This window comes from Podarcis erhardii (assembly GCF_964252035.2).
Source record: "Podarcis erhardii genome assembly, chromosome: 4".
In the NCBI taxonomy this organism is placed as follows: domain Eukaryota; kingdom Metazoa; phylum Chordata; class Lepidosauria; order Squamata; family Lacertidae; genus Podarcis; species Podarcis erhardii.
This window is the reverse complement of record NC_138508.1, coordinates 16,918,191-16,931,034: the sequence shown is the minus strand read 5'-3', so window position 1 is coordinate 16,931,034 and position 12,844 is coordinate 16,918,191. Positions and strand designations below refer to the sequence as shown.

Genomic DNA, 12,844 nt, shown 5'->3' with positions numbered 1-12,844 from the left:
TCTGGGTCTTGGTCAGCAAGAAGGTGTTTAACATAGGTTTCCTCTGAGCAGCCAGACACAAACTCATAAAATGCAATTTTTAGCAGTGGTTCCTGCATTGCAGGTGACTGGAGCAGATGATTTTTGGGGTCCCATCCAACTCTACAGTTCTGTGATTCTACGAAAACAAGTTTTGTGGCACCTTAAAAAATAAAAACAAACATATTGTGCCATTAGCCTTCAGGAATTAGAAGCTCTGGAGCCAAGTGAGGATTACCAATTAAGATCCACCCTCTATTGTGTGGGCAGGTAATCCCTCCCCCTACTTGGCCTGGTTTCCCTGGCAACACTTCCCCCAGGTGGGATTGGAAAACTCACTGGGGTAGGCGGGGACCTCCAGGTATCCCACCTGAGGGAAGGCAAAGCCTATGTTGATGGGGCCACTCCAGATCCAGGGCTGCGCGCGTCCACGCAAAGGGCGCCCCCCGTTTTTTAAGTGGGGAGCGGTCATTGTGCCATTAGCCTTCAGGAATTAGAACCCACTTTGCCAGATTCATGAATAGTTATTCTTTCTTGTCAGGTGTGTGTGTGTGTGTGTGTTGGGTTTGGATTGCTTCAATAATGATAATCAAAACACTGCTAAACCTTAGGTTACACAAATACAATCCTAGTAACAACACACACAACATAACAGGCTGTTTTTGAGTATGTAACTTCTATTTCAAACACAATTCAACACATAATATCTCACAATGTGTATCTCACAATGTGTAATTCCATAGACCAACACATCATGCAAACAGAACACATCCTGAGAAATTAAATATTGGCATATTGGCAATAACCACAATATGGTAAGCATACCATATTGTGGTTATTGCCAATATGCCAATTTAGGAACTGAATGGACTTTATCTCCTGATCATCCATTGGACTTTAATTTCTCAGGCTATGTTCTGTTTGCATGATGTGTTGGTCTATGGAATTACACATTGTGAGACATTATATGCTGAATTGTGTTTGAAATAGAAGTTACATAGTCAAAAGCAGCCCGTTACATTGTGTGTGTTGTCAATAATCAACAACAGTTACAAAGGCCTTTTGGTTTCCTGTAGGTGGCTGGTTGGCCTTAGTAGCGGTGCCCGCCCTGTGGGACACCCTCCCATCAGATGATAAACAGCTAAACAGCTAACTGATTTTTAGAAGACATCTGAAGGCAGCCCTGTTCCGGGCTGATGTTTTTAATGGCTGATGTTTTATTGCATTTTTAATATTTTGTTGGGAGTTGCGCAGAGTGGCTGGGGCAACCCAGTCAGAGGGGTGGCATATAAATAATAAAATTGTTATTGTTGTTGTTGTTAATAATAGATAGGCCTTTGGTCCGATCCAGCAGGGCTCTTCTTAGGTTTTTAACCCATCCTCAAAGCTCTGATTGACCAAGCTTTTGTGCCTCTTGGCGACTTCTGATTTCAAAGATCCTCGAGAGAAAGGAACAGTGTGTGGATTGTCAAAAGCCATCTGGCAAAGGACTGGCAGATAAGCCTCTCAGATCGTTCAGCACAGATACAGATTCTCCATCGTCTAACACCAGAAAGCGGTGTCTTGCGTGCGATTTGGAAGGCGCTGCCCTGCTCTGCCGAAGCAAGGGGATGCACAGAGGCCAAGCTTGAAATCTTGTGCACGGTTCCGCTTGACAAATGGCGTGCTAAAAATGGAAAGCACAGAACAGAAGGCAACCAGTAGGATAAAAAAAGAAGAAGACACACACATAGAAAAAGAGACTTTGGTTCTTCAGGAAGGATGGAGAGGGGAGCAAAGGAATCCCAACAGCAAATCTTTTGAAAACCGAGAGCTGAACAGAGGGACCTCGTTAAGGTAAACAAAATTTTCATAAGGGGAGCAGAAAAGATAAACGCTACCTGGGTTATTATTAGCTCACGTCAAATACGGGAGCAGCAGGGATATGCACTTCAGACACAGTGCAAGAGCTTTGCAGAGTTTAAGTGGAATTCCTTGCACAGAATGCGGTTAATAGATGGAATGTGGCATTGCTGGCAGCAGGAGAAACAATCAAGCTAAACAGCCTGCAGAGCTATTAGAGGGTGAAATACATATTGTGGAATGAGAGACAACAAGCTTGCCCATCCTCCTGTGTGTTTACTTAGAAGTCAGCGCCACTGAAACCAGCAGGGCTTGATCCCAAAGACACAGAACAGCAGCCTCAGAGGAAGAAGGAACCAAAATAGGAAATCTGCTGCTGGCAGAATAGTGGCTGTTATATTTATTTATTTATTTATTTATTTGTGGCTCCCCCCCCCCCCTTCAGAACCCTGAAATGCTCTTGATCTGGCTGTTGAAAGGATGACTGACTATTGTGGGTAGAGAACAAAAAGGCTAACGGAGGACGAATGGAATGCAGAAGCATGAAAAAGGACCCAGCCGGCCAGACCCCTGAAAGACAGTGCATTCCACGCTGCAATGTCTTGTTGCAGGCCCCACCCACTTTGATGATAACAAATGTCAGATTCACGTGTACGAGTGTTTAATGATGTTGGGCATACAACGACCGCTGCACTCTTTTCGTCTGCCTGAAACATCTGCAATAATGTCCTGAAAGGATTTCTGGGCATTTTTGCTGTGTGGAAAACATACTTCACTTCTGCTATTTGGTGGAGTAATATGGTTATTTGCTATTGGTATTTCTTACTATGTTTTTCCTGTTATTCTCAGGGCTTAGAAAATGCAGCTGATTGATTTTTTGCCCACTGTGGTAGGCCAGTCCCATGATTGTAATAAGGGCCAACTGCTGGAGAAGTATTGGGATGAACCATTGATTAAGTTGACACTGCAATCTATTCTCCTACGCATCGCAGGCTGAATTTACAGTCCGTGTACACCCACATTACTGACACATTGTTCTGTGTGAATAATCTTGCCTGGGTGACTTTGCCTGCACTCGGCTTTTATTAATATTAGAATACCTCTCGGAACTCTTGAACAGAATGAAAGGGGAGGCTGAGGAAATTATACCAAAGCGCCTTCCCCCCCCTTTTTTTAAGGAACAGGAGGAAGTACAATGGGGAGAAATGACATAGATGTTCAAAATGGCTGCCTGAAAAAGCCGCATTTTCCAAACAGAAAGGCAACAGTCGCAATCCAGGTGAGCAACTTTGATAGGTTGTTCTAAGCAGTCCTTTTTCTGGGGGTGGGGGTGGTGGTACACAGGGATACACATACCCCTAAACATTTTGTGAATCTAAAAAAATGAAACTAAAAAACTAAAACTAAATTAAACTAAATGAAACTTTAAAAAATGAAAAAATTTAGTTTCTTCTCTAGCATGGTGAATCATTAGTTCCGTTGCTACTCCTGATGGTGGCCTCATTTCTTATCATGGTTTTTCTTGAGTCTCAAACAGAAGTGAATGTTTAATGTGTGAAGCAGGAGTTGGAATCTAGCACGGTGATTGGTCAGTTTCGTTGTTACCACCTCCGATGGCGGCTTCATTTCCTTTCCCAGTTTTTCCTGAGTCTCAGTTGGAAGTGAGCGTTTAATGTGTGAAGTAGTGTGGAATGCATTTAAACACTGTAGCCAACTTAATGTTTATAAAATTGGTACGTCCTCCTTTGTGTTTGTTTAAGCCTTCAGTGTATGGTTTTTGAAAGGACAACATCTGGCGACAGATACCAACAGCAAACAGAGGAATTGGGAAATATGTTAGTGCTCACAACCTCCTGCCAATGTGGAAGTTGCTGTGAGCTGTCAGCTGCGTAATATGTGGTAATGTGTGTTCTTTGTACTTTTGTCCACTTACTGTATTTATTTCCCCCGATTTGAACTAGAAAATGATTTTCTTTGATTTTCTTGAGTCAAAATGAGAGTACCCCTATTTATTTTTTTTAAAGAAAAAAAAAAGCACTGGTTTTAAGGTACCTACTTATCTCATGACAGTTCTTGCCAGCACCTGCAATTCTGTAAGTATGGCTTTTGGATTTCATTTTGTGTTGATGTTTTACTTACTTTCTGACTCATAGCTGTAAGATGAATGCAGACAAGCTGAGATGTGGATGTCCTAATCACACAAAATCCTAGCCTTGAGTGCTATGCTCTGCTTCCTTAGTTGGAGTCAATAGTTTTTCTGAGTACCAGTTGCTGAAAGCCACAGGATGCGCTCAAATTTTGGGTTTCCCTCAGGCATCTGGTTGGCCACTGTGAGAACAGGATTGTGGTGATCACACAGAGTCCCCGGAAGTTTAACGGTCTATTGATCCCTGTGCCACCACTGTGCTCGCTTCCCCGCTGCCACCAACCCATTACTCTCTGGTAAAACACTGTGTCCAGTCAGTTGTTAAAAGTGAACCAAAAAAACAAGTTTATTTTACAAACATTAACAAGTTTATGGTTTCTCTGACAATATTCCTGTCAGTACCTTAACTTTAGTTTCTTTACCTATACCTTCCTAATACCTTCTGACTGATTATCTCAACTGTTTGACTGACTCCTCTTAACAAATTCTCTCCCTCTCTCACACCAGACTAGCCCAACCCACAGACTTCTCTTCTCTGTCTCCGCTAACTTCAGACTGTCTTCTCAACCACCCTCCCCTGTGCTTAAACCTTATACACAGTTAACTCTGCCCCCTGGGTTCCCATTGGTTAGTCATTTTACAATTAGTTAACCTTTCCCTATGAACCCAGTATGATGTCACACACCTAGGAGGGCAAACGCCACAAAGATGGGCTGCTGGCCTGATCCAGAGGGCTTTTCTGGTGTTCTTAAAATGAAATGACAAAAACCCTAAAATGAAATCTAACACAAATGCATTTTGATTTAAGGTCTTCTTCAGTGGTTTCTGGCAAAGATAAAGGTAAAGGTAAATGTACTCCTGACCATTAGGTCCAGTTGCGGTCGACTCTGGGGTTGTGCGCTCATCTCACTCTATAGGCCAAGGGAGCCGGTGTTTGTCCGCAGACAGCTTCCGGGTCATGTGGCCAGCATGACAAAGCCACTTCTGGAGAACCAGAGCAGTGTACAGAAATGCCATTTACCTTCCCGCTGGAGCAGTACCTATTTATCTACTTGCAGTGGCATGCTTTCGAACTGATAGGTGAGTAGGAGCAGGGACTGAGCAACAGGAGCTCACTCCATTGTGGGGATTTGAACTGCCAACCTTTCAATCAGCAATCCCTAGGCTCTGTGGTTTAGACCACAGCGCCACCCGTGTCCCTTTCTGGCAAAGATACTTACAGTATATAATGAAGAAAGAAAGAAAGAGAGAGAGAGAGAGAGAGAGAGAGAGAGAAACCTGTGACCCTCCAAATGTTGACATTAAACTCCCATCACCCCTGACCATTGGCCATGCTGGAGTTGTAGTCCAATGGTAGCCAGAGGGCCACTGGTTCCTCACCCCAGAATTGTAGAATGGAGCAGAGAAGGGAACTCAAAACGAGTTTGCCACAAGGCCAAAGTTCTCTCTGTAGGCCTATGCAGAAATCTTCCCTGTTCTTCTATGCCCATGTTCAATTTGGCATGCCCGCCACAGCCGTCTCGACTAAAATAAATGCATAACGGATAAAATAAGAGCCAATAACGAAGGATGACCTCTCCCAGCTGCAGTGGGCTCTCCTTTAAACCCTTGGTGAAGATCATTAGTGTCTTGTCGTAAATGCAAAGCTAAAGGTTATTGTTATTGCCAGAGCTGTCAATCACCTTTGCAAATAATGAGAGCAACAAGAACAGCAGCAGCAGCAGCAGCAGCAGCGAACGGCCGCTTGAAAAAGTTGGAATCCCTCTGTGCTCTTGCACACTTCCCTTTTTTGGGAAGGAAAAAAGAGCTTTCGGAGCCGTTGCAAATGGCAGTTAAGAATAACAGATCTCCTCAGCCTGTCTGGCTCCAGGGTCATTTAATTCATATACCGGCGCAGGCAGCTTGAAGGGGAATCGAGAACGGAAGCCAGCTATGCGTGGAAATCCTTTATTTTTGATTTGTAATGTCTCAGCATGGAGGATCATGGGAAATCAAGAGAGATTTCTTGTGTTGCTGGTTTTTCTTTAAAAAAAAGCAACACAAAATTATTTGTGCAAAGCTAACTGGTGCGGAGAATAAGGCATACTAAAAACTAAATACTAAATACAGGCTGCAGTTTGAGAGCGCTCTTTTCAGCCCAGAAAGACTGGCAGGGCTGGCCACAGAATGAGATTTGGGCCACATTCACACAAAGCATTTAAAGTGCTGTGATGCCAGTTTAAGCAGTCAGGGCTTCTCTCAAAGGATTCTGGGAATTGTCATTTGTTAAGGGTGCTGAGAGTTGTGAGGGGACCCCAATTCCCTACCCCTAGCTACAGTGGTTTAACATTCAACCCCTCTTCACAGGGAGTCTGGGAACCATAGCTCTGTTAGAAACACAAGCTTGCCATCCAGGAAGCTAAGTCTGAAGTTACATCGTGTGTTTAGATACTCTGCACGAGCCCAAGACTGCTCTCTCTTTTAGAGCCAGTGTGGTGTAATAATAATAATAATAATAATAATAATAATAATAATAATAATTTATTATTTATACCCCACCCATCTGGCTGGGCTTCCCCAGCCACTCTGGGCGGCTTCCAAAAAATATATTAAAATACTTATTAAAATACTGTACCACATCAAACATTAAAAGCCTCCCTAAACAGGGCTGCCTTCAGATGTCTTTTAAAAGTCTGGTAGTTGTTGTTCTCTTTGACATCTGGTGGGAGGGCGTTCCACAGGGAGGGCGCCACTACCGAGAAGGCCCTCTGCCTGGTTCCCTGTAACTTGGCTTCTCGCAGTGAGGGAACCGCCAGAAGGCCCTCGGTGCTGGACCTCAGCGTCCGGGCTGAATGATGGGCGTGGAGACACTCCTTCAGGTATACAGGACCGAGGCCGTTTAGGGCTTTAAAGGTCAGCACCAACACTTTGAATTGTGCTCGGAAACGTACTGGGAGCCAATGTAGGTATTTCAAGACTGGTGTTATATGGTCTCGGCGGCCGCTCCCAGTCACCAGTCTAGTGTAATGGCCAGAGTGTTGGACTATGACTTGGGAGCAAAGCTGTCAACTTTCAGATTTGAAAATAAGGGATCAGCAGCCTCACAAATAAGGGAGCAGCAGCCTCACTTGTCCCGGGGACAGTCTACGGGATATCTAACAATCCGGGATAGCAGCGGGAAGCAGCGGGAAATGGTGCTGGAATAAGGGAATTTCCTGCAAAAATTGGGAAGGTTGACAGCTATGCTTGGGAGGCTGGGGTTCAAATCCTCACTCAGCCTTGAGCTTACTGCGTGGCCTTGGGCCCATCCTTGTCTCTCAGCCTGACCTCCCTCACAGGGTTGTTGTGAGGATAAAATGGGGAGGGGAGAACCATGTATCCTCACCTTGAGCTCCTTGGAGGAAAAGGTGGTATATAAATCTAACAAACAAACAAACAAATCGGTGCAAATTAAACCATATGTACCACCCTAAACCACAGAGCCTAGGACTTGCTGATCAGAAGGTTGGCAGTTCGAATCCCCACGACAGGGTGAGCTCCTGTTGCTTGGTCCCTGCTCCTGCCAACCAAGCAGTTCGAAAGCACGTCAAAGTGCAAGTAGATAAATAGGTACCACTTCGGCGGGAAGGTAAATGGCGTTTCCGTGCACTGCTCTGGTTCTCCAGAAGCAGCTTAGTCATGCTGGCCACATGACCCGGAAGCTGTACGCCAATAAAGCGAGATGAGCGCCGCAACCCCAGAGTCGGCCGTGACTGGACCCAATGGTCAGGGGTCCCTATACCCTTTACCTTACAACATTCCTACAGTGGACATGTTAGGGAATGTTTTGTACCACTCGGGAGAAAATTTCCTGTTTCCTCCTGAGCTGGGACAGACTTCTACTGCATGTGACTTGAAGTGGGTGTGGCCTATTCTGGGTAGAGGAACACACCTCCTCTGTGTGCTTCTTTTTCTTCTCCTTCATTTTTGTTTTCCTATGTATTAGGAGAAGTGACTCAGTCACTGCTCAGTCGCAGTTACTTGGGACTAACTCCCTTATGGGATAGTTCATGTAGATAGGTACTTTTGTAACCTAAGTCTGCCTTCAGGGATCTAACTGTGAACTGAATGATTGTAAGTAAACTACTTTTATACTGACTTTAATAAGGCTGTTGTGTCTATTCTTTTCAAGAGGGACAAGAAGGGATCTTATCAGGAATCTTATATTGAGAGGCTCAGATGAGCCTGCTACAAGCTAACCGCTGTGCGATTAAAAGGGGAATGTTTAAACTCTGCCAAGATACAGAACTTGCTAACGCAAGTTAGGAAGAATATCATCAAACAATATATCCTCTCCTGCCTCCCGGAACATTCCCACTTTTTTATGATTGGTTTGGTTTATTGTATTTTTGTATTGTGCATCACACCACTTTCTGATTTATTTATTTTTTTAAGAAATGAAAAGTGGTATATAAATATTTTTAAACTTACACTGAAAATGAAGAAGAAGGAAAACCAAAACAGAGCAAAATGGTAAAGGATCCATAAAGGCAGGGAAACCTTTTTGGCCCTAGCGTTGGAAAACAGCAGGAAGGGTAGGTACCCATGTCTTGTCTCCTGCTTGTGGTTCGCTGTGCCGGCGTCAGCGGAAGATGCTGCCTGTCTGATAAACCCGGCACTCTCCATCTTCAGGGCCATTTGCCTTGGGAGCCAGGTTCACATGATGCTATTGGCGGATGATTTATGGCCGTTGCCTCTCGCCTGACATTTTGGGGGAAAGTTTTCATTGTTCATAACCAGCTTGCAAACAACGGCAGACGTTTCAGGTGCAGCAGAATTTTAAATGCGAGCGCAATTAAATGGGATGTGGGCCGCCAGCCGCCAGCAGGAAGCTTCCCCGTAATAATACAGGAGAGTGGAACTCTCTGCAGTATTGATCTTGTGATGTTTCAGCGAGAGGTTGCTTCAAAGCACAGTTGCTACATAATGGCATATGGTCTCTCTCTCTCTTCCTCTCCCTCCCTCTCTCTCTCCATTGCTGCTGCTTCAATATTTTCTGCATAGCGAAGATGCACTCTGCCAGCACCTCTGTGGCAATAATTGGATCAGATGTATGTTACAAGCGAAAGATGATAAAAAAACCCAGCTCGCTTGATTGTTGTTTAAGCTCTGCGGATATCTCCCGTCTTGTCCCTTTGATAGATTCCGCTCCTTTTTTTTTTACAAGCGTACAGAGTGCATCTCTTAAAAACAATTAAGAATCTACGGTAGCGGTGGGGTAAGGGGAAAGAGGGGTGGGTGGGGAATTAATATACATGCGAAGGATGTAAGTAAAAGAAGACAGAAGTTTCTGCAAACAACATTCTTTCGACCTCCGGGGCGAGGCACGTGGCCAAGACTCCCGCTGGTGGAGCAATGCCATCCACGGTTGAGTTGTCTATATAAAGGCACGCGGCTCAAAATATTACAAGTTGCAACACCTTGTGAGATTTATTGGTTGAGAGTCTGGCAAAGCGGATGAGGCAGGGAATATAATGCACACCTAGCCAACATAAATCAGAGCCGGGGACACGAGACACCAGATTCGTCTCTTGTTATACAGCTAATATCTCCAGATTGCTTTTAATCATTTTGTTTTGTGCCCTCCAGAAGCAGGAAGGGAGAAACATCCTACGCCACATGCAGCGAGCGTCATCCATCTGTCAGTTTCCACCCCAAGGCGGTGCGACGGTTCAGCTGATCCCTGTGCATAAGGAGGCAACCCCGATGTCTTGGCAGTGCTTCCCATTTACAGATGCTCTGCTCTGAATTCGAATTCTAAAGTAGGGGTTAGGAACTTCTGGTTCGCAGGCCTAATTGGGCCCACCAGGCATTCTGAGCCATGCAACACCCACCTGCTCTACACCTGACATCACTTATGGGACGAGTTTAGTTGCAGCTGGGCCAAATAGGGGTTTGCGGGTACCTTTGATCAGCTAATTGACAGCACCTGTAAAGCCCCTGGCAAGGCTGATTTTCCGGGGCTGCAAAGCACAGCACAGGACCCTCAGCAACCACCAAGACTGAGGTGATCATTGCAGTCCAGGGGGCTTGGAGGTTTCCCCATTCCTGCTGCGTGGCGAGTTCCCGCCTCCCACTGGTGGAAATGAAGACACCAGACATGATTATTTAGGTTAATGGGCAAAAATGGCCACAACTTTATTGGTTACAGGTAATGAGTGGTATTGGCTTAGGCATTGGTCCTAACCAACTATCCAGCTTCAGCCCGATTGCTTGAAGACCGGGAAGGTTTAACCACCAGTAGGGGGAGTCCTGCTGATGCACATCAACTAAGAACTCCCCCGGGGTCACTGCTCAGGGGTGTGCCCTGGGCCCTGGCCTCCATAGGCTTCAGACAGGGCCACGCCCCCCGGAATCCTTTATCGGACTACCCTTTGTTATGCAGCGGAGGTGATGGCGCTTCCTCCCCCCTTCATCTACATAACAATACCCCTACCAATGTCTAGCCGCCAATGCCGAGAAAGTTGTGACAATTTGCTACGAGGTAGGCGAAAAACCAAGTGGCTGGTGCCAATTTGCCAAGTGGACAAAATTCCTACCAGGCCCCTTGACGTCAACCAACCGAAGTCCATAGCAAGGTCAAAGAAAGGACCTAAAGGGCGGCGGGGGGGACGGACCCGAAGAGCTGCAGCGTCCAAAGAGGGAGATCCTAGGCCGTGCCAGTGTAGTAAGGTGTAAGCCCCGCCCCCTAGGCCACCCGATTGGCTGGCCAGGGGATGACACGGCTGGGAATTCCATCAATCACGCGGAGGCTGAGAGCCAGCCCCCGCGCACGTGGAGAGGGCGTGAAGCCCGCAGCGCCACCTCTTAAGTTCGGAAGTGGTTTTCCTGTATTTCAGGGGGTTGGACTAGATATCTCTTGGGGTCCCTTCCAACTCTACAATTCTATGATTCTATGACCATAGCTCAGTGGTAGAGCATGCAGAAGATACCAGGTCCAATTGCCAGAATCTTTGGGTAGAGCTGGGAAAGGCTCCTGCCCATAACCCTGGAGACTGGCTGCCAGTTTGTGTAGACAATAGTGAGCTAGATGGACTGAGTTGGCGTCAGGCAACTTCCTATGTCCCCACAATTGCTGGGCAGTAGGCAGCACAGACATGTGCTATCCTGAGCGCTCTCACTCTGTCCATTTCTCACAGCTATTATTACAGGAACATTGTGCAGGTGCGACGCTATGCAAAGCCTCTCACATGTGTGGCAAGCACAGCCTGGAAGTTGGGACAATTCTTACGCTGCAGCCACCAGAGACTCCTTCCATAGGTGTAGATGAAGCGATCCGTTGTCTGTGTAGCCCTGCGCATTGTGCTCAAGCTGTGTCTTCATAGGCAGAGATGAGCCGAGAGTCAGCAGCCAAAACTGATCGTCATTAATTAATGCAGGAATAGAACAGAGCTTTGGGCAAAAAAACAAAAAAGGAAAGCAACACAGATCGCAAGTAGACAGATTCACCTGCCCTTAGTCTGAGCCAGGGAAGAATTAAGGGGTCATAATATTCTCAAGTCTTCTGTGAGGCAAGCATTATGAACTCCCTGAAACTCATAATACCCCAGCTTGGAAGTAGAGTTCTGTGGTTTTTCTACACATATAGGAGGGACCTCCAGATGTTGATATAATAATAATTTATTATTTATACCCAGCCCATCTGGCTGAGTTTCCCCAGCCACTTTGGGTGGCTCCCAGTCGAGTGTTAAAAACAATACAGCATTAAATATTAAAAACTTCCCAGAACAGGGCTGTCTTCAGATGTCTTTTAAAGATAGGATAGCTGCTTATTTCCTTCGCATCTGAAGGGAGGGGATTCCACAGGGCGGGCGCCACTACTGAGAAGGCCCTCTGTCTGGTTCCCTGTAACCTCACTTCTCTCAATGAGGGAACCGCCAGAAGGCCCTCAGTGCTGGATCTCAGTGTCCAGGCTGAACGATGGGTGTGGAGATGCTCCTTCAGGTATACAGGACCGAGGCCGTTTAGGGCTTTAAAGGTCAGCACCAACACTTTGAATTGTGCTTGAAAACGTACTGGGAGCCGATGCAGATCTCTCAGGACTGGTGTTATGTGGTCCCGGTGGCCACTCCCAGTCACCAGTCTAGCTGCTGCATTCTGGATTAATTGCAGTTTCTGGGTCACCTTCAAAGGTAGCCCCATGTAGAGCGCATTGCAGTAGTCCAAGTGGGAGATAACTAGAGCATGCACCACTCTGGCAAGACAGTCCACGGGCAGGTAGGGTCTTAGCCTGCGTACCAGATGGAGCTGGTAGGCAGCTGCCTTGGACACAGAATTAACCTGCGCCTCCATGGACAGCTGCGAGTCCAGAATGACTCCCAAGGCTGCACACCTGGTCCTTCAGGGGCACAGTTCAGGACCAGGGAATAGATAGACTACAGCTCCCAACAATCCTGACTGGCTGGGGCTGGTGGGAGTCCAACCACATTCAGAGGGCCACAGGTTCCTGAGCCCTGCAATATATAAATATATAGGGACACGGGTGGCGCTGTGGTCTAAACCACTGAGCCTCTTGGGCTTGCTGATCGGAAGGTCGGCAGTTTGAGTCCACACGATGGGGTGAGCTCCCGTTGCTCTGTCCCAGCTTCTTCCCACCTAGCAGTTCGAAAGCATACCAGTGCAAGTAGATAAATAGGTATCACTGTGACAGGAAGGTAAGTGGTGTTTCTGTGCACTCTGGCACTTGTCATGGTTCTCCGTGTACTGGTAGTGGTTTAGTCTTGCTGGCCACATGACCCGGAAAGCTGTCTGTGGACAAACGCCAGCTTCCTTGGCCTGAAAAGCGAGATGAGCGCCATACCCCATAGTCACCTTTGACTG

The 12,844-nt window shown here is 46.4% G+C and overlaps 1 long non-coding RNA gene across 1 annotated transcript; it reads left to right on the top strand.

Moving 5' to 3' along the window:
• Positions 1-1,059: 1,059 nt before the first annotated feature.
• Positions 1,060-8,336, top strand: LOC309341351. The gene is made up of 3 exons (XR_014156253.1): positions 1,060-1,854; positions 3,621-3,759; positions 8,157-8,336. It is a non-coding gene; the product is annotated as an uncharacterized lncRNA (long non-coding RNA).
• The last annotated feature ends 4,508 nt before the right edge of the window (positions 8,337-12,844 follow it).